The sequence below is a fragment of the Globicephala melas genome, chromosome 6 (genome assembly GCF_963455315.2).
Source record: "Globicephala melas chromosome 6, mGloMel1.2, whole genome shotgun sequence".
Taxonomy (NCBI): domain Eukaryota; kingdom Metazoa; phylum Chordata; class Mammalia; order Artiodactyla; family Delphinidae; genus Globicephala; species Globicephala melas.
In genome coordinates, this window is record NC_083319.1 from 23,390,482 (window position 1) to 23,413,098 (window position 22,617).

Genomic DNA, 22,617 nt, shown 5'->3' on the forward strand with positions numbered 1-22,617 from the left:
AGCTTTCCATCCCTGTGCATGCAGCACCAAGGACATTACCAAGCACTTAGTAGAAGCTTGGTAACTATTAGATGGAGAAATGGCGGCATGAATGACTTCTGCCCAAACTCACACAGGAAACCCTAAGATTGCAAATAATGCCAGGAATACATTTCTATTCCTGCCTAGAAATGCAGGTTTGGAAGAGGGAAAGATAATGTGCTCAAATCTCATACATTCATAATCTACAAACTAGAAGGAGCGAAGCTGTCTACATTGTTCTCTAGCTTGTCTTCAGCACATATAAAAACAAGTCACAGACGGCTTGGTTTCTATAGCCTTTACAGGTCTATAGTCGGCTCCCACACAGATCACATTATGAGGGTGAGAACTTGGTCTACTGAATCCAAAGCCAGGCATGATGAATAGTAGCCACAGACAAGAACAAATCTACTCCATGTTAGGGCCAGTTCTGTCCCTATTATTCAGGTAGGCAATGAATCACCATGTTTTGCTTTCAGGCCTTCCTGTGAGGGCGGTGTGTGCTGATGGAAGAAATCACAGGCTCTAAAGTCAGATAAACCTGGATTTGCAGTTATGACTCAGCCACTGCCAGGCCAGAGGCCTCGCTGGGGCTCAGTTTTCTCATCTGTAAACTAGGCTATCGTGGATACCTCCCAAAGGTTGAGGTGAGTATTAAATGGAATAGTGTACATGAGGCGATTGTATGGGACCTGTTCACAGCAAGTGTTCCAGTGAGGATGGGGATAACGATGATGATGTTTTTATTTCTACTGTTCCAGCCAGAATGGAATCTCTTTGAACATATTGAACTGATTTCTTTATTTTCACTTTTTTTTGTATGGTCCAACAGCCTCTAGTACCATATGCAATAAAGATTTTTCATCCTAGAGACGTCAAAAGAGACCAAAGTTTTTAAAATGTTCAGTGTTTTAGGGCCTTTCAGAAATCTGACAGTATTTAACCACAGTAGGGTAGGGAAGGGCCAAAAATTAACCTTTGTAGGTGACTCGTGGACTGCACATCGTCTTTCATAAATCCTTGACAGACTAAGTCTGGGCAGATAAGAAATACTAGAGAAATAAAGAAGTAGGCACGTCCTTCTTAAAATAGTAAACAACAGTTTTCGCATAAAAACTGCCATTCTCACATTTCCTGCCAAGATGTTCTATTGGATTGTGTGCCCTAATCACAGGTACCCACCATCCGGAACATACCTCCATGAGGTGATGGTTGCCCTTCTCACCAGCTGCTCAGGAAAATGAGTTCAGAATGATTGATAATCTACTCTCAGCAAATGAATACTTACCATTTAAAAGGCCTTCTCCAATCTTTTTTGTTTTCTTTTTTTTTTTAACATCTTTATTGGAGTATAATTGCTTTACATTGTTATGTTAGTTTCTGCTGTATAACAAAGTGAATCAGCTACATGTATACATATATCCCCATATCCCCTCCCTCTTGTGTGTCCCTTCCACCCTCCCTATCCCATCCCTCTAGGTGGTCACAAAGCACCCAGCTGATCTCCCTGTGCTATGCGGCTGCTTCCCACTAGCTATTTTACATTTGGTAGTGTATATATGTCAATGCTACTCTCTCACTTCGTCCCAGCTTACCCTTCCCCCTCCCCGTGTCCTCAAGTCCATTCTCTACGTCTGCGTCTTTATTCTTGTCCTGCCCTTAGGTTCTTCAGAACCTTTTTTTTTTTTAGATTCCATATATATGTGTTAGCATATGGTATTTGTTTTTCTCTTTCTTACTTCACTCTGTATGGCAGATTCTAGGTCCATCCACCTCACTGCAAATAACTCAGTTTCGTTTCTTTTTATGGCAGAGTAATATTCCATTGTGTATATGTGCCACATCTTCTTTATCCATTTGTCTGTTGATGGGCATCTAGGTTGCTTCCATGACCTGGCTATTGTAAATAGTGCTGCAGTGAACATTGTGGTACATGACTCTTTTTTTTTTGTTTCAATTTTCTTTAGTTTTATTTCCTTTGAATTTTATTTTTTTTATACAGCAGGTTCTTATTAGTTATCTATTTTATACATATTAGTGTATACATGTCAATCTTGATCTCCCAATTCATCATACCACCACCACCACCCCTGCCACTTTACCCCCCTTGGTGTCCATATGTTTGTTCTCTACATCTGTGTCTGTATTTCTGCCCTGCAAACCAGTTCGTCTATACCATTTTTCTAGGTTCCACATATGTGCGTTAACATATGGTATTTGTTTTCCTCTTTCTGACTTACTTCGCTCTGTATGACAGTCTCTAGATCCATCCACGTCTCTACAAATGACCCAGTTTCATTCCTTTTTATGGCAGAGTAATATTCAATTGTATATATGTACCACATCTTCTTTATCCATTCATCTGTCAGTGGACATTTAGGTTGCTTCCATGACCTGGCTATTGTAAATAGTGCTGCAATGAACATTGGGGTGCATGTATCTTTTTTTTTTTTTTTTTTTTTTTTTTTTTGGCTGTGTTGGGTCTTCGCTTCTATGCAAGGGCTTTCTCTAGTTGTGGCAAGTGGGGGCCACTCTTCATCGTGATGCACGGGCCTCTCACTGTTGTGGCCTCTCTTGTTGCGGAGCACAGGCTCCAGACGCGCAGGCTCAGTAGTTGTGGCTCACGGGCCTAGTTGCTCCGCGGCATGTGGGATCTTCCCAGACGAGGGCTCGAACCTGTGTCCCCTACATTAGCAGGCAGATTCTCAACCATTGCACCACCAGGGAAGCCCACATGTGTCTTTTTGAATTATGGTTTTCTCAGGGTATATGCCCAGTAGTGGGATTGCTGGATCATATGGTAGTTCTATTTTTAGTTTTTTAAGGAACCTCCATACTTTTCTCCATGCCTTCTCCAATCTTAATTCTTAGTCATTCCTAGCTTCATTTAACTACAGCTATCATTAAATTTGTATTTCCATATTAAGATACCTTCACGTAAACCTAGCATATTCCTCATTGACACCTGCCTTTATAACCATGTCTCTCTCACACACACACACACACACAATCATCTTCTTGGAACTCTGTGGCTTTGAACGGTTTACCTGGGATGGAATTTTTTCACCTGTACAATGAGAAGGTTGGAATGGTGTGGTCTCTAAGCTCCCTTTTAGCTCTGTATCCTTAGGATCCTAGCCTTCTGTTTTGTCACCACATCTCCCTTAGTTGATCCGGAGTCCCACCCACCCCCCGCCCCCCATGCTGAGTCTAAGTCTATGAAAGAATGCATTGGTCAAATTATTTTTTCTCATCATTTTCACATTCATTTCTAGGTCAGCTCTAATGTGTACTCAAGCTGATCCAGGTAACAAAGGATCCCAAGATTGAGGTTTACCTCTTATTAACCAGGAAGTCCGCTGACAACTTCTTTCACAAGGCTTGGAGATTGAAAGGGGCCTGACACCTAGGAAACATACAGTAGTTGTTGTGTCATTGCTGTTACTGTTGTTATAACTGCAATGGGGAAAATTAATATATTGGAATTATTCCATCCTTGTCTATGCCCTTGATTGAGCATGGCAATGCCCACCCAGCTGTTCTTTTGTGCAGAGAAAGCCAAGATACAGGAAAGGAGAGGAAGAATCAGCTAAGAGTAACAGCCTAGACTGATGAGAGCAGAATTCGATATTCCCCAACTTTTCTCTGTTTTCTTATTCAGTCACCCCATGTGTGTAGTTTGTATGAGGAGCTTGTCCATACTGAATGATTTAAAGGACTCCAGATGCCTTCAGTTACACCAATAGTTATTCATTTCCTTATGGTAAACAGTATCCTCTCCCAGTGGTCTTTAAAATGTGGATATACCCAGGTGGTAAGACATCAAATTCCTAACACTTTTTTTAAGGTAAGTTCTTTGGGGGGAAAAAAAGAAAGAAATATCCTGAGAACAGTTTAAAGTTAGAGGTCAGCTAGAGGAAGTGTGTTGGTGAAGTGGGTAAGAGGAAAGGATGCTAAGATGGGGGACAAGATTCTAGAAAGGTGGGGCAGGGGACAGAGAAGATATGCCCCACTTCATGGTTTCACCTCTGGGCTACTGCCCCTCGTCCACCCCAGATATTAACAGTTTGTGGAGTACCTTGGGAGCTGGGTCTGTCACACATACATCAGAAGAGCTCTGTGCCTGTGGCATGTGTGGCTTCTGACAGCATCTGGTTGCCCTGTCCTCAGGAGACCCGGCAGAAACAGCCCTAGGACCTTTGGTGAGGAGTCTACTCTAAGGATATTATTGAGGACCTGTGAAATCACACTGTAACAGGAGAATGATGATTCTTCTTGAGAGAAGCTGGGTTTTACTCTCTGGGCCCTGTGAACCATGAATCTGAGCAGGAGTCCTATAGCAGATGCTGTCATGTCCCCCCAGACCCCCTACACCAAGTGGAGGTCCCCAAACCCCAGTTGTTGTGGTTATTGGCTGATAATGGCTACCAGCTGCCCCACTTCTCCTGAGAATTATCCGTGGCTGATGGGAGCCCTTTGCCCAGGTGGTTATAACCCCTCTAAAGGCAACCCGTAGTCAATAAGTAATTTGGGAGTAAAACTGCGGTGGGGCTTGCACTCCGGAGCCCACTTCCAATGGATCCGCCAGAGGCTAGTCCTGACCTAAGATTTTGTTTGGCTCCGTCCCTGTCCCTCTCATGCTTGATTCCCTCCCTCACAGGATTTTTTGAATAGAGCACCCTCAATAAATTGTATAAACCCCAATACCTGTCTAGGAACTTGTGCCCTTTACTTCACTGATTCTGAGACACTACCAATGGGAAGGTTAGTATGTATCACGAAGAGAGAAAAAAATGCTGACACTTAGTGTGGGATATGCTTCAGTTCTAAGACATACCATAATTTCAGTGAAAACAATATGCATCTTTGAGTTAATTAAGGTATGTTTAATATGTATGATCTCGCTTCATCGCATACATCTCTCTATGCCACATGTTTGTATAAAGGCAAATAAACTTTGTTTCAACTATCTTTTTATACATCATAATTTACAAATCTAGAGGACCATTGCTGTGGTCTGAATGTCTGCTCCGCCTCCCCCAACCCCGTCCTCAGTTCATATGTTGAAATCCTAACCCCCAAAGGTAATGTTATTAGGAGATAGGGCCTTTGGGGGGTGATTGTGTCCTGATGGTGGGGCCCTCATGAAAGGGATTAACAGTCTAATAAAAAGAGATCCCACAGAGCTTTCTTCTGCCACATGAGGACACAAAGAAGTCTGCAGCCCAGGAGAGGTCCCTTACCCGACTGTGTCTGCACCCTGATCTTGGACTTCCAGCCTCCAGAACTATGAGAAAGAATTTTTTTTTTTTTGCGGTATGCGGGCGTCTCACTGTTGTGGCCTCTCCCGTTGCAGAGCACAGGCTCCAGACATGCAGGCTCAGTAGCCATGGCTCACGGGCCCAGCCGCTCCGCGGCATGTGGGATCTTCCCGGACCGGGGCATGAACCGGTGTCCCCTGCATCGGCAGGCGGACTCTCAACCACTGCGCCACCAGGGAAGCCCTGTGGAATTCTTTTTAATTTAATTTTTATTTTATATTGGAGTATAGTTGATTTACAATATTGTGTTAGTTTCAGGTGTACAGCTAAGTGATTCAGTTATGCATATACATATATCCATTCTTTTTCAGATTCTTTCCCATATAGGTTATTACAGAATATTGAATATTGAATAGAGTTCCCTGTGCTATACAGTTGGTCCTTGTTGATTACCTATTTTATATATAGTAGTGTGTATATGTTATTCCCAAACTCCTAATTTATCCCTCTTCCCCCACCATGTTTCCCCTTTGGTAAGCACAAGTTTGTTTTCAAAGTCTATGTGTCTGTTTCTGTTTTGTAAATAAGTTCATTTGTATCATTTTTCTTTAGATTCCACATATAAGTGATATCATATTGATATTTGTCTTTCTCTGTCTGACTTACTTCACTTAGTATGATAATCTCTAGGTCCATCCATGTTGCTGCAAATGGCATTATTTCATTCTTTCCTATGGCTGAGTGACATTCCATCACCCTTTAGAGCCAGTTTCTTCCTCTAGCTCCCGAAGAGCAGCTGCTTCTGGGCTCTCATTACCATCTGCGACACCTGCAGAGAATTCTAGGCATTAGCCTCCCATTGGTGGTCGGAACTGCTTCCTTCGCCAGGACGATGCACTTATAATGAAGACTTCTTTGCAGCTCAGAGAAAACTGCCACTGTCCTTTCCTGGTTGTCTGCTTCACGGTCTCCCAAGTGCCTATTTTACCAGTAGGATCCATGTAAGTTTTTTCAAGCTTGATCTGTTGTCCTTCTGAAATTAACTCCTCTGAAATAACAGACTGTTTTGGTATTTGGGAAGAATCTGTTGGTTCTTGGTTTTCTGTTTTCAAACGAGTTAGTCTTCACAGTCCTCAGGCAGGAAGTTCCCGTCCAAGATGTGGGGTGAAGGGAAGGGGGCCAAAAGAAGAGAGCGTGAGGCCAAGGCAGCGGTCTAAATGCTACTGCGTTCAGATCTTAGGTTGTTGTGAGAATTGTGTTCAAAAATTCAAAGTGCATGGTTTATTCAGCTAAAATCCTGGGCGCACAATAATGAAGCATCATCATCTCCTGGCAGGAATGACCACCTCTGCCAGGCAACCTTTAGCCTCAGTGTCCTTCCTTGGACACCTCTGGAAGGACAAGGCCAGCTGACGTCGCACAGACTAGGCACAGCCCTCAGATGAACTCATTCTTTCATTCATTATAGTAATGGAAACAATCAGGAGCTGGGAGAAATTCAGGCTTTTTCAACTGTGCAGCTGGGAAATTACAACTCCCACTAGAACACCAGTACCATGAGGGCAAGGATTTTCATCTGCTTGCTCACCACCATCATCCCAGTGCCTGGGACAGTGCTGGGCACCTAGCAGGTACTCAACACACCTAGTTGAATGATTGTGTGAATAACTCCACAGATATTTACAAGAGTTAATAATAGTGAGATGAGAGAATTCACACTGGGGAGGAGATGACTCACAGCTGAGTCAAATGTGAAACAGGCTTTAATCCTACAGTCTCCCCTTTTCTTTAATAGCCTTTAAAATATCCCAGTTTTATGGGGCATTTTAATGGAGATAAACTTAATAAGTTAAAGTTATGTAATTAGTTATACTCAGCTTCCCTTATAATTACTTATTGATCCAAGGCTGCTTAGGGAGCACCTGGCAACAATGAAAGAAAAACAGTAGCAGGTGTTTGGACTTAGTTTGTGCTTGCTAACTAATTAGATGAGGATTTTTTCCCCTGGAAACCCTAAGCAGTTCTCCTTTGGCTCCAAAATTGAGAGTCGGAACCCAGGGGCTTCAGCCAACTCTGTTTCTCTCTCTTGCTTCTGGACTGGAAGACATTCTAGCATTAAGATGCTTTTGCATATTACTAATGTTATTCATTAGAGGTTGATTTTCTAGTTAAAGTCTCAGCATTCTATTGATGCCAGAGTTTGCACAGTGGAGGGACTGGAGTCAGACTATTAGAGTTTGAATTGCAGTTCTACATTTACTAGCTGTGTGACCTTTAGCACATTACTGAAATTTTCTGTGCTCCAGTTTCAAAATCTATAAAATGGGGATAATGATGGTATTTACATCACTCGATTATAATGATGATTAAACAAATAAACAACGCCTTGGACACAGTAAGTGCTATAAATATCCCTTTAATCATAAAACTACTTGAATTTCTAACACTTTAGTTCCCAGTAAAGATTTTGTTAATAATTGATTATCTGATAATTTAGGCATATGATCGAGGTTGTTATAAACAGGCTTATATTTACACATGCCTAGTAAAAATTAAAAGTGTAACTCCTAAACGAAGGCTGGGTTGTGTTCAAGGATTGATTGGGTGGAGAGGGTCAGCCTGCCAGAGAGATTCACACTGGCTACCTTAGGCAAATGGGGAGGCCTCCAGAATCAAGCCTCAAGAAGGACAGGAATCAGGCATTTCCAGGGATCTCAGGAGGAGGGACCCAAGGGGAATCCCTTTAGGGATGACTCCAATGATTTTCCCTCTTGCATCACTCCCCTTGAGAGCTGAGCTCTTCTAAGAGAGTTTGATTGGCCTGAAGTCAGCTGCCCACCCTTGGGCCTAGTGGTGGGGCAGGTCCTAACAGGATTACAGGGAATGGAGGAGAGAGAGTTACCCAGAGGAAGAGCAGGGTGTCATTACCCAAAGGAATGGGGAGGGTTGCTAGACAGGCCAAAGCAGCAGCTGTCTCCTCCATGAAGTAGGGAGAAGGAGGCAGGGTAATGTTTTCTAAAATACTATTTATGTTTGTCCCGGAGGCCTTTCCAGGAATTTAAATGTATCTCTCTCCCTGAGGGGCTGGCTCATCCTCTCAGGGCATTCATGCAAAAAGAGCAAGAGTCTGGTGATAATCATAAACTACTTCTTTCCCTGGCCTAATGAAGCAGATCTCTAGTTGTTTATGTTGCATTCATTTAAATCTCATCTTTGCCTCACAATTTCATAAGAGCAACAATTCCTACTTCAATCAAAACACATTATACTAAAAAAAAAAAAAAACCACATTATACTAAATTCTCAGAATTCAGCAGATGATAAGCTTACAAAAATGGCTCACATATTCATGAATCTTTTCCCCAGTCAGGTTGTTTTTGGCTATAAGTGCTAGAACATCCAACTTGAAGTTGCTTCAGCCAGACAAAAATGTATTGATGCACATGACTGAGTGTCCAGATGCAGGAGAGGTGTCGGTGGTGGGGAGGGATTTCATCCAGTGGTTCTAGCCCTCCTCTGCAGTTACCATGATGCTTTCTGCCCTGTTTTCTCCCCATGTACTTCATCTCAGGCTGGAAGCAAGATGGCTCAGAATTTCCAGGCCTCAAGACTACAAAAAGCAGTATCTGGAGGGAAAATGAGATCATTGCTTAACGCAAATCTCAGGAATAATGTAACTTTCCCCAGAATCTTCTAGCAAACTTTCCTCTCATCTCCTTAGCCCAGATTGGGTCACATTCCCAATCCTGAAACGACCCTGGTGGTCAAGCAGATTCCATCTGCTAACTGGCTTAGACCTGGGTTCTTGGACCAGTCAAACTGGCAAAGGGAATTATATTATCATGCCTGGTTCCCAACTCACAGACCACTAGATGAGAAAAAGAAGGAACGTATGTTAAAAAGAAAATAGGGTAGGCATTTATCTTTTTTTTTCCTCCCCCAATATCTGAGCCTCACTGCTGCCCCACCCCTATGTCTGAGAAATTTAAGATTTAATGGAGGGCTTCCCTGGTGGCCCAGTAGTTGAGAGTCTGCCTGCCAATGCAGGGGACACGGGTTCGAGCCCTGGTCCAGGAAGATCCCACATGCCATGGTGCAACTGAGCCTGCATGCCACAACTACTGAGCCCACGTGCCACAACTACTGAGCCCATGAGCCACAATTACTGAAGCCCACGCGCCTAAAGCCCATCCTCCGCCACAAGAGAAGCCACCGCAATGAGAAGCCTGCACACCGCAACGAAGTGTAGCCCCCGCTCGCTGCAACTAGAGAAAACCTGCACGCAGCAACGAAGACCCAACACAGCCAAAAATAAATATAAATAAAATGACACCTTCTTCTAAAAAAAGAAAAACAAGATTTAACAGAAGACAGAGGCCACTTCGTGTTAATGTTGGAGACACCATCAGCTTTCTGACTTTCTCTCGGCAAGAGCAGGGACATGTAACTGAGGCTCCACTGATCACACAGAACTATCTCAGGTTCTTTTCAGAACCTTGAGGCAGAGAGCCAGGCACCTCCTAGAAAATCCATTTGAATGGCAGGTGGTAGCAGGCTTCCAGGGACATCAGTGGCCCCAGCAATGGTACATCCAGTGTAGGGTTGCCAGGTTAAGCAAATGAAAATACAAGAGACCCAGTTAAATTCAAATTTCAGGTTTCAAAAAAATAGTTCTTAGTATAATTTTTTTTTAGTGTGTGTCCCAAATATTGCATAGGACATACTTATACATAAAAAATTATGCACTGTTTGTTTAAAATTCGACTTTAACTAGGCATCCTACGTTTATCCCACAGCCCTAATCCAACGGCATCCAGTTTCCAGGGGCAACCACGTGTTCAGTGGCAATGGAGGAAGGGTCCTCACCAGACTGGTTTTGTGGCTTCTTTGGGGTTGTGGTCCAGCCTGCTTATCTCCCTCCCTGGCTCCTGCTCAGTTTCCAAGCCTAGTTCTGCATCATGACCAGAAATCCTGTGCAAATAAATCATACCGTGTAAGCTTTGGTTGCTCGCAACTCTGAACCCTGGTAATACAAACCTCGACACCCACTACAAAAATGTGAACCTGTCCTTTGGCATTGATGTCAGTACGAAACACAAAGGGAGAATGGAACATTTTTAAAGCAGAAGTAGCATGATACTGCCTTTTTTTTTTTTTAACTTCTTTATTGGAGTATAATTGCTTTACAATGGTGTGTTAGTTTCTGCTTTATAACAAAGTGAATCAGTTATACATATACACATGTTCCCATATCTCTTCCCTCTTGCATCTCCCTCCCGCCCACCCTCCCTATCTCACAAAGCACGGAGCTGATCTCCTTGTGCTATGCGGCTACTTCCCACTAGCTATCTATTTTACGTTTGGTAGTGTATATATGTCCATGCCTCTCTCTCACTTTGTCACAGCTTACCCTTCCCCCTCCCCATATCCTCAAGTCCATTCTGCCTTTTGAAGTCTGGGTCTTAGAACAGGATGCTTGGCAAGCTTCTTCTTTGTCAGTGGCTTAAGGAATTTCCCAACAATGCCTCCTGCTTCAACTAACCTAAGGGTAAAATAGAAACAATTCTGGAATGTTCAATGACTTTAAAATTAAGGATAACAAAATTCTGGCATAAACAGACAAAAGTCCCTTACTAGGACTTTTCCAATCTTTTAGCCTATCCTGACTAATAAAACGAAACTATTTTCATATATCATAATCTCACTACTACTACGTTTAGCAATAAGAATACAATGAAAACCTGTAGCATGAAAAACGTTATTAATACTTTCTGGCTCCTAAGTTAAACTGTATTCCTATTAACCTTCTTATGTCCCCAGAATAAGACATATTCATGGTCTGGATTCTGTTTGGATTGGGGGCTGATGCTAATTTACCAGTTGTCATTGGGTAGTATAATAAAGCAATTTAATTACACTAATAGTTATAGACTAGAAACACTGCCCTCCTTCCTTCTCTAGATCATGAAAGAAGCATCTTGGTTCTAGGTGGTGACATTTGCTACCCTGCCTACATGCCAGGGGACACTGGGGTGCTTGGGCTACTGGCTTATTAAGTGATGATATAGGTCGTTTGCTGAGGTTGAACATGGTGCTTATAAGCTGGGCACAGCCTCTCTAGCCTTTTTCAGCTTCACTCCCTCACAACTGGGACAGCTGGCAAGACTCTGGAAGCCAAATATGAAGCAAACATTCTCTTAACAATTGACAATTCCAAACATGAACAGGCTCCCAAAACATAGGGGTGGTGAATTTTTTTTCACATTCAGCAGCCATTCCTTTTTTCTGTCATCCCCTGATTCCTACATAGAAAAGTATTGCTCCCACATGATGTGAAATCTAACAGACACAGTGAAACCAAAGGCTGCCATTCTACTGAAGAAGCTGAGGAGGTCCCTGAAGGCTCCTTCTACAGGATTCTACTCCTTCCTGTCCCAGCCTAGCCAAAGGGGTAGAGGATGTGACCTCATCCTGGCCCAGTACGTGGCCATGTTGACTGGCTCACTCAATCAGAGCCAACCGGACACAACAAAACCTGGATTGGGACTCCTGAGAAAAAAACATTTTCGCTCTTTTTCACTGAATTTGAAGTGCTAGAAAGTTAGGTTTAGAACTGTAGCAACCAAACTGCTACCACAGTGAAGAGGCTTTTCTGAAAATAGGGCCAGTCAGAGGCCAGAAGATCAAAGAGAAACTAGGTCCTGGTAACATCACTTAACCTTCAGCAAGTCATAACTGAAGCCAGACCTACCCTTGGAATTGCCAAATTCCCTTTTCTAAGGTCAGAGTGTTCCTGTCACTCGGGACAGAGCTGAAGTGGTACAATTGGTTTTCCCTCCACATGCAAGTGTGAGACTGTCCAGCATGAAGAATAGTCACAGCCAGGCCTCGGACCAAGGCCTTGGATCTCTGGATCACTGTTGGGTGGAGTCTCATCCAGGGTCTCCTGCTGTAACTTCAGGCAAATCACCTCACCTGTCTCTGTCTCCTCCCCATCAAAGGAATGTTCCTACTTGCCCTAGAGACTCATGTGGCCATTGTGGGAAGAGCAATATGGAAGCAACCAATATGGAAAGGCTACAATATTATTTTGTTCTAATATTATAATATTGTATTTGCTTTCCAAGCAATCTGGGAAGCTTTACCAAAAGAAGCAACTCTAGAACCACACTTCTTTGTGTTTTTGTTTTTCCTGAGGGGCATAATTTCTTCCAAAATCATAGAATTTACAAGACCAACTGCCTTTTATTTTTTAATTTTTTTAGTTTTGGCTGCACTGCACAGCTTGTGGGATCTTAGTTCCCTGATCAGGGATTGAACCCGTACCCCTGCAGTGGAAGTGGGGAGTCCCAACCACTGGAGCGGCAGGGAAGTCCCTCAAGTGCCTTTTAATTCAGTCATCTTGCAGTTCATTTTTTGCTTCATATTTAAGTGTTTGGTGGTCAGACCACATTTCCGCTAAGAGTTCATGACTTGTTTTCAGGTGGGAATGATTAAAAGTTAAATATAATTGTTATCTGTTTGAGATCTATGAATAATTTTGAGAAAATGTTCAGAAAGTGTTATTTCACAAAACCCTGCCCTGAACTCAAGATCAAATGGTATTGAATTATGGTTTTCTCAGGGTATATGCTGAGTAGTGGGGTTGCTGGGTCATATGGTAGTTCTATTTTCATTGCAGCACTATTTACAATAGCCAGGACGTGGAAGCAACCTAAATGTCCATCAACAGATGAATGGATAAAGAAGATGTGGCACATGTATACAATGGAATATTACTCAACCATAAAAAGGAATGAAATTGAGTTATTTGTAGTGATGTGGATGGACCTAGAAGCTGTCATACAGAGTGAAGTAAGTCAGAAAGAGAAAAACAAATACCGTATGCTAACACATATATGTGGGATTTTAAAAAGCAGTACTGATGAACCTAGTGACAGGGCAGGAATAAAGATGCAGACGTATAGAACGGACTTGAGGGCACAGGGAGGGAAGGGGAAGCTGGGATGAAGTGAGAGAGTAGCATTGACATATATACACTACCAAATGTAAAATGGTTGGCTCGTGGGAAGCTGCTGCATAGCACAAGATCAACTCAATGCTTTGTGACTACCTAGAGGGATGGGATAGGGAGGGTGGGAGGGAGGCTCAAGAGGGAGGGGATATGGGGATATATGTATATACGTAGCTGATTCACTTTGTTGTATAGCAGAAGCTAACAAAACATTTATTCTCCAATAAAGGTGTGAAAAAAAAAGATTAAATGGTATTGAAACACTGGTTTGTTTGGTTTGGGGTCAGCAGATGGGGCTGTGCTAGATTATATGTTTAAGTTATCAGATTTCACTAGAAAAACGAATGATTTTCTAAATGTGTTTCCAGAAAAAATGACTAAGTGTGAGTAACACTAAAATAAACTTCCTGTAAATTGCGAGAGGGACACATTGAAGGGGAGAAAAGGCTCAGTGTTTCTACCACTGTTTCTGAATTGTGTTACCATGGAAACTGGTACCATAAAACAGGTCACTTTGTTATTCGACAAAGTATTTATTAGTTTCTGCAACCAAAAAAGAAAACAAAGGGGGTTTGAAGTAAGTACAGATAAAACCCCTATTCCTCAGTCCTTGTATTTCTACAAGGAATTTTGGCTCCTGACAAGGTCTGATCAGAGCTGCACGTCTAAGTCTGTTTTCCATTCTTGTGACCGTAGGCAGTATTTGCGTTCTATTCAGGGAGCAATGAAAAGATCATTGAAGGGTTGGTTTCAAGCAGAGGTGTGACGTGTACATCAGATGTACATACTGATGTGTAAAGAATGGATCATAGTGGAGCAAGCATGGTAGAAGGGGGATGAGTCACGACGGTATGGCTGTGGTCCAGGTAAGAGATGAAGTGGTCTGAACCAGGACAGTAGCAGTGAAGTAGAATTGAGGAAATGCCAAGTGCTTTATTGGAGTAAAGATATCCTTTATGAGCAAAACAAAGGTGACCTCACGTGAATCCAGTAAAAGTTACTACAATGATTCTTTGGGGTTTTTTGTAAGTTTATTTTTTTATTTTTGGCTGCGTTGGGTCTTCATTGCTGCACGTGGCATTTTCTCTGGTTGTGGCGAGCGGGGTCTACTCTTTGCTGCAGTGCGCAAGCTTCTCATTGCGGTGGCTTCTCTTATTGTGGAACACAGGCTCTAGGCGCGGGGGCTTCAGTAGTTGTGGCACAGGGGCTCAGTAGTTGTGGCCCACGGGCTTAATCACTCTGCGGCATGTGGGATCTTCCCGGACCAGGGCTTGAACCCGTGTCCCCTGCATTGGCAGGAGGATTCTTAACCACTGCGTCACCAGGGAAGCCCTGATTCATTTTTAAATATTGTTGTCTCTTCAATTCCCTTTGCTGATAAAGATTCTAATTAAAGACTAACACTATTTTTCTAAGAGGAGAATCATGAGAGAACACAGGCTTCACAAACATAGACCAAGTGACAAAGATAAACAAAAGGTAAAGGCCAATATAACAGAAAAATCCAACCAATAATGTGTTTACATCTTTGCTTGTGACACCTTGACTGTACCCTCAAAGTTGCCAACATCGGGAATAATCTTGAATGCACATGTTGGACCACTGAATTACTTCTTTGTAAAGTGATTTCTAAATAGTTCTAGGATTAGACATCCTAGACAATCATGTATTTCAAATGAAGTCTTACTTCTTTTACGTCTTAAGGCTCCAGCCAAGTAAAATTCTTTTATGGCATCAGCCTCTTTCCCTTAAAGGTTATCTGCTGGTAAGGATACTTGTGCATAGTTAGATTGTTAATAGAGTTCCAGTGAACTGTGTAGCACACCAGCAGCCATGTAGGTAAGGAGCAGATAATCGAAAATATGTACTCCTGATTGACTGGGGGTTATAGATAAGCAAGTTGTCCTCCCCACAAGAGTCAGGGTCACTTTTACCTCTAGACCAGTTGTTAATGGCACCGGGCAAAGATAATCTACCCACATTTTATCTCTCTACCTTCTGGAGAAATAAAATTTCCGAAGTACAATTAGAGGAACTGGACTCAGCCAGCTTCTGTAGGAAGGGTTTTCATTTCTTTTTCTATAATCTGAAGAGCATATTTATTTATATTAGATGATTTGGTGAAGGCACAATAGATATCTTTATCCCATTTTTGTTTTATAGTTAAATGGTTTTTAACATATTCACAAAGTTGTATAATCATCACCATTATCTAACTTCAGAACATTTTCAAGACCTCAGAAAGGAACTCCAGGACTTCCCTGGTGACACAGTGGTTGGGAGTCCTCCTGCCAGTGCGGGGGACACGGGTTAGAGCCCCGTTCCAGGAGGATCCCACATGCCGCAGAGCAACTAAGCCTGCGAGCCACAACTACTGAGCCCGTGTGCTGCAGCTGCTGAGGCCCACACGGCTGGAGCCAGTGCTCCTCAGCGGGAGAGGCCACTGCAGTGACAGGCCTGCACACCGTGGTGAAGAGTGGCCCCTGCTCACCACAGCTGGGGAGGGCCCGCACGCAGCAACAAAGACCCAATGCAGCAAAAAATAAATTAATTAAATAAATTTTAAAAAAGAAATGAACTCCATATCCATTAGTAGTCACTCCCCATCTCCTACTCCCCCCACTCCCTGGAACCACTAATGGACTCCATGGATTTGCCTGTTCTGGTCATTTTAGATAAATGGAATCATATACTACATGGCCTTTTCTGTCTGGCTTCTTTCACTTAGCATGTTTTCAAGGTTCATTTTTATTGTGGCATGTATCATAACTTCATTCCATTTTATGGCCAAAAAATATTCTGTTGTGTGCTATCCCACATTTTGTTATTCATTCATTAATTGATGGATATTTGGGTTATTGCTACATGTTTGCTATTAAGAATAATGCTGCTATGAACATTCACGTGCAAGATTTTTTGTGTGTATGTATATATTATCAACTTTTTTGGGCATATACCTAGGAGCAGAATTGCTAGATTATATAGTAACTCTATGTTTAATTTATTGAGGAACTGCCAAACTGTTTTTCACAGCAGCTGCACCATTTTTCATTTCTACCAGCAGTGTATCAGGATTCCAATTTCTCCACATCCTTACCAACACTTGTTTTAATCTTATTATAGCCATCTTAGTGGGTGTGAAGTAGTATCTCATTGTGGTTTTGATTTGCATTTCTGTAATGATTAACGATGTTGAACGTATTTTCATGTGCTTCTTGGCCATTTGTCTATCTTCTTTGGAGAAATGTCTATTCAAATCCTTTGCCAATTTTTTTTTTAATGAGTTGTCTTTTTACTGTTGAGTTGTAAGAGTTCTTTATGTATTCTAGATACAAGTCTCATATCAAATACATAATTTACAAATATTTTCTCCCACTGTATGTCTTTTCACTTTCTTGATGGTGTGCTTTGGAGAAAAAAATTTTAATTTTGAAGAAGTCCAATTTGTCTATTTTTTACTTGGTTGCTTGTTCTTTTGGTCATCTCTAAGAAATCATTGCCTAATCCAAGGTCACAGAAATGTATACCTATGTTTTCCTCTAAGAGTTTAATAGTTTTAGCTCTTACATTTAGGTCTTTGATCCATTTTGAGTTCATTTTTGTCAATGGTATAAGGTATGGGTCCAATCTCATTCTTTTGCATGTGGATATCCAATTGTTCCCAGCACCATTTGCTGAAGATACTGTCCTTTCCCCATAATGGTCTTGCACCCTTGTTGAAAGTCAGTTGACCATAGATTTATGGGTTTATTTCTGGACTCTCAATTTTGTCCTACTGATCTATATGTCTGTCCTTATGCTAGTACCACACTGTTTTGAATACTGTAGCTTTTGTAGTAAGTTTTGAACTTAGAAAGTGTGAGTCCTCCAACTTTGCTCTTGTTTTTCAAGATTCTTTTAGCTATTCTGTGTTTCCTTTGCATTTCCATATCAATTTTAGGATCAGCTTGTCAACTTCAGCCAAAAAGCACAGTTGGGATTTTGATAGGGATTGTACTGAATCTATAGATCAATTGGGAAGTATTGACATCTTAATAATATTGTCTTCCAATCCATGAACATGGGATGTCTTTTCATTTGTTTAATTCTTTAATTTCTTTCAATGAGGTTTTGCAGTTTTCACTGTACAGGTGTCACACTTACTATTGAATTATGTCCAAGTAATTCATTCTTTTTGAATTTTATATACTGAGCCTATATCCTGAATCCTTGCTGAACTTGCTTATTCTAATAGTTTTTAGGATCTTTAGGATTTTCTGTATATAAGATCATGTCATTTGCAAATAGAGATAGATTTAGTTCTTCCTTTCCAATCTGGATGCTTTTTTTTTTTCTTGCCTAATTGCTCTGGCTAGAACCTGCAGTACAATGGTGAGTAGACGTGGTGAGAGTGGACATCCTTGTTTTTTACCTCATTTGGGGGTGTGAGGAGTCTTACCCTACCTTTCTTAACTATGTGCTTTCTTCACTGTGGATGGCTTGGACTCTCCCAAGGTGGCCCTTTATAAAAAGTCCACCAGGTTTTACTTGTATTTTTCCCTCAGTGGTTCTCCATTTCTCTGGATTTAGAGTAAGTAGGGTATGTCACACCAATTAGATTGTATATGTTTAACATCTTATATCCTATATGAAGGCTACTTCATATAAAAGGATATCTACTTTTGCATGCACTGTCTTGGTCAGCCATGCTTACAACTTATGTGGTCCAAATTAGAGCACTGCCTAAATGCTTCAATTTATCCCATCTCTGTTGCTTTGTATTTTAATGTCTTAAGGATGGCTTCTGTGACCAGAAAGGATTATTCAGAGACTACAGTTTAGCTGTTTAAATCAACTTTATTGTGGATAGAGTTTGCACCCATAATAAATAAAATGTACCCATCTTTAGTGCATGGTTCCATGAATTGTAAAAACTGTGTAGATCTATATAATCACCAAAAAATTTCCCTATGCCTCTCGGCAATCCCTCCACCCCAGCATCATGAAACTGCTAATTTGCTTTCTGTCGCTATAGATTAGTCTTACCTGTTCCAGAACTTCATATGAATAGACTTTTGCAGTATGTAGTCTTTTCTGTCTGGTTTCTTCCAATTCAGCATAGTATTTTTGATATTCCTCCATTTTACTGTATATATAGTAGTTCTCTTTGCTGCTTAGAAGTATTCTATCATCTGGATATATCACTTCCATTAGTGGTATTAGTTAATAGTGTTCACCTGTTGATGAACATTTGGGTTTAGTTTGGGGCTACTGTGAATAAAGTTGCTATGAACATTCATATGCAAGTCTTTGTGTGGATTTGTGTTTTAATTTCCTTTGGGTAAATATCTAGAAGTGGAATTACTGGACCATATGTTAAATGTATGTTTAACTTTACTTTAAAAAAAAAAAAAAGGAAAACAAAACAAATTTACCAAACTGTTTTCCAGTTTTACACTCCTATCAGTAATGTATCAAAATTACTTCCAGTTAATCTACAATCTCACCATTTGGTGTTACCAGTCTTTTTAATTTTACCAGTCTAGTGGGTACAAAGTGGTATCTCACTGTAGTTTTGAAATTCCCTGATGCCTAATGATGTCGAGCATTTTTCTGTTTGCATACTTATTGGTCACTCAGATACCTTCTTTTGAGAAGTGTGTGTTCCAGTCATTGCCATGTTTTTTACCAGCTGTTTAACATGGTTTTTCAAAGAGTAGAGGTTTCAAATTTTAATGAAGTGAAATTTATTAGGTTTTTCTTTTATAGTTAGCAATTTCAGTGTCCTGCCTAAGAAATATTTGCTCCAAGCTTGCAAAGATTTATTTCCAACATCTTCTAGAAGTTGTATAGTAAATTTTGAGTTATTTTGTTGTATGGTGTGAGGTGAGGGTCAAGTTTCTTCCTTCTTTCCTTTTTTTTTTTTTTAAATAGAGCCCTCCATGGGCTTCTTGGAAAAGGAGAAGGAATCTGAAAGCAGCAAGAGGAGGGGTTTTCCTGACTTCCTGGACCCTGGTGTACACGGAGCCCACACTTGAGAAGAGCAGAAGTTTCAGATAAGGTAAAAGAAACATCTGAGAAGAGGCTAACAATATATCAGTGCTGCTGAATCCAGCTAGTTTCAGCAAGGTACACAGTGAAAGGGTTTGAGAGGGCAGGGAGCGGGGGCGATTGCACCAGATGAAGGGATGTAAAGAGCAGTGGTGTGCAGGCTACTCACAGGGGTTATTATACTGAAGTTTACATTAAAATACTTAGCATTGAAACTGTGGAATGTATTTATATGTATATTAGTTTTTAAAATCTAAACAGTTAACAGTTTAAGTACCTAATCAGGAGTCTACTCCTGGGGTGTTTAAATCAGTATCTGAAAATCCCCAAATAGGAACTGATGTTCTAGAGGGAGTTTCTGCAAGCTATTCAAATATCCTTATAGTTAGAGTTCATAAATTAGTATAAGGAATGTTAGATATTTGTCACTGGTGGCATGAGGAAATTCAAGACATGTAGATGGGCTGGCTTGAAAACTGTGCTGGTACTTTCTCCCCTTCATTCTGTCTGTAGAATGGGAAGAATTAAATCTATCTCCTAGGGGATGTTGAGAAGAATGATGCAATATACCCAGCTCCAGGCCTGGCACTGAATGACTGTTCGACACTTGTATTTGTTCCTTTTCCTTCTTTACCATTGTATTTTGAGCTCCCAATTTCATATCACTTACACGTTCACTTTTGTGTCTTCATCTCAACTCTCTTGCTAGACAAGCTTTAAGCTTCACTAATTGTTGGCCTCCCTTTGGAGATCCCAAGGCCAAGTTTATCAAATCTTAGTGTACCTAATCACCTGGGACGCTGCTTTAAAATGTAGAGTCCAGGGATATACCTCAAAAGATTGTGATCCTGGGTGTGGTCCAGGAGTCTGTGGTATCATCACATACCTTCAGCTATGCTGAATGAGGCGGTCAGGGTTCATACTTAGAGAAACGGGTGATCTGAGAGAAGCTTGCTCAGAAGCCCTAGAGCTGCATCTTCTTCAAATTCGAGCCTGAACAAAGACAGCAAACCTAGTTTTCCGGTCCCTCAGGGAGCCTCAGACTGAGCTGACCCAGAAACTTGAAGCAAGCTCACCACCCAAGCTCCTCATTTCTGCTTTTCTTGACAACATAGAAATACCATTTTAGTCTGTCCAAAATGCATTTCCCCTTTCTCTGGTAACCCCCTGCAATTTGCTCACTCCTAGTTGAAATAAATGGTTCAAGCAAGGCTGAATCCCTCCTCTACCCCCAACTCAAGTCGATGAAGGTCAGCTTCCAGGACACTTACTAGAGCAGGGGAGAAGAGTGCCCTTTCTTTGGGGATACTAAAATGGTAGGGACCTAAGCCTGGAGGGGCTAGTCTTGCATTAGTGGAGAACCCACTGAGAATGAAACAATAACTATGGTGCTCCTGTGACAGCTTTAGGCCCCTGGAGTTCCTACTTGTATGAGTTACTAATGCTTTTTCGTTTAAGTCCATTTGAGCTGGAATTTCTCCTCACGACTGAGAGTTCTGACTAATACACAGAACCAACCCCCCAAAGAAAGGCCTTTATATCACCCCCTCTCTCTCGCTCTTCTCACCCCTACCTTTCTGCACAAACAGATCCTCCCTCACTGGGCTGTCCCGGCGATTCCCCTGCATCTCACTCTCCCCACAGGATGTTACCTCCTTGCCCCAACTGAAATCCTAAGGAGTTTCCCATGTTCCTGTAAGCAGGGGACTGTCCTCTTTGGGTAGGGCCAAGTCTAGCCCACTTTTCTTTCACCCTCTGAGGGGGAAAAAAATCCTTTTCCTTTGAGATTCATGTAACCGAGCTCACTGTTCATTACGAATTTCCTGATAATTCACTTAGGACTTTGACACCTGTTTTACAGTCTCCCCTTCCACCTCTGCCATCATTCCAGAGGAATGTCACCATCCTATTAATAGCCTGTAAACATAGTTTATGTAGCACTTACTGTGTGGTTCTAAGCACTTTACATATGTTTTAGCTCACTTGACCCTTCTAGTAGCACAGGGTATTATTATCCCCATTTTATAGGTGAGGAAACTGAGGCATAGGAAGGCTGTTTAGACTTGTCTAGAGCTACCCAGACACTAAGTGGTAGAGTGGGTATGAGGACAGGGAATCTAATTGCAGAGTCCAGGCTCTTAAAACACATGCTCGCCTGCCAGTTCCCTGTTCCCTGTAATTGTAGCATCCCCCATAATTCCCTCTCTACATTGGTCCTGGACATTTGGAAGGTCCTTGAAGAGGAGATGTCAGCTGAGGGTGGTTTAGATGGCCAATGGAGATCTGTACCTCCACTTCCTACAGCTCAAATATTTATTATCATCTCCCATGTAAATGTACCAACTAATAGGCCCAGAAGCTGGGATGTAAGTTGGGCTGAAGACACAGCAGAAGCAAAGCAAATTTTGTATTGTGCTCCTGGTACCCCGTAAGGCCTCTGCCCCACTATTCTTATTCTCTACGGGAAGGTTGCTGCATTCAAGCCAGCCCATCCTCCCTTTGTCTAGGACTGTCTTTAGAATGTGTCCCTTGTCTATATCCTTACCCATGGACTGTGTTCCTCAACCTTGTAGAAACTTTGCATAAGAGGTTCAAAACCTGTTTTCCTTCCCTCCTCTCTGTTTGAAAGAGCAGACAGAAGGAAGCCAGGGAGCAGTTTCACCATCCCAGCCAATCACACCTAGATAAGCTGCATCCAGAGTGCCTCCACCTGAAAAATCGTGCTCCGCCCTCCTACCCCAACAGCATTCCACTACTTTCCAGCCTCCTGGCTCTCATTCCAGCTCAACAACTTGCCCATTTCCACTCCCAGCTTCCCTCCTGGCTTCACAACGCCAGCTAACAATCCCCAATCGCCTTCCACAATCCCCAGTCCTGCCAACACATGACACCAAGCACGACTAATTAGTGCTCACAACAGCTTTAATTATAACTACTTTTTGAGTGCCTACCATGTGCCAAGCACTCTCCTAATCACTTTACAAGCACTTTACTTAATCCTCAAAACACCACCGCCAGGAGTTAGGGACCATCATGATTCTCATTTTACAGAAAGGAAAACTGAGGCACCAGGAGGTCAACGCCTGCTCAGGGTCACAACTGCGTCACTCCGGCGGGACTTTCAACCCGCATAAGCTGTCTGCTTCGCAGGATCCCAGCCACCTCCCGGCCGTCACTACCGCACTAAAATGCTGTGTCACGCTGGAGCAGCAGACTCCCCGTTAAAGTGAAAAAAACAGGAAGGAGGGAAGAGAAGAGAACCTTCGCGATAAACTCCGGTAAGGAGGCGGA

At 42.0% G+C, this 22,617-nt stretch overlaps 1 long non-coding RNA gene across 1 annotated transcript; it reads left to right on the forward strand.

The window, feature by feature from the left end:
* The first annotated feature begins 5,664 nt into the window (after window positions 1-5,664).
* On the forward strand, window positions 5,665-22,598 carry LOC115854600 (uncharacterized). The gene is made up of 3 exons (XR_009564171.1): window positions 5,665-6,283; window positions 19,210-19,336; window positions 22,378-22,598. It is a non-coding gene; the product is annotated as an uncharacterized lncRNA (long non-coding RNA).
* The last annotated feature ends 19 nt before the right edge of the window (window positions 22,599-22,617 follow it).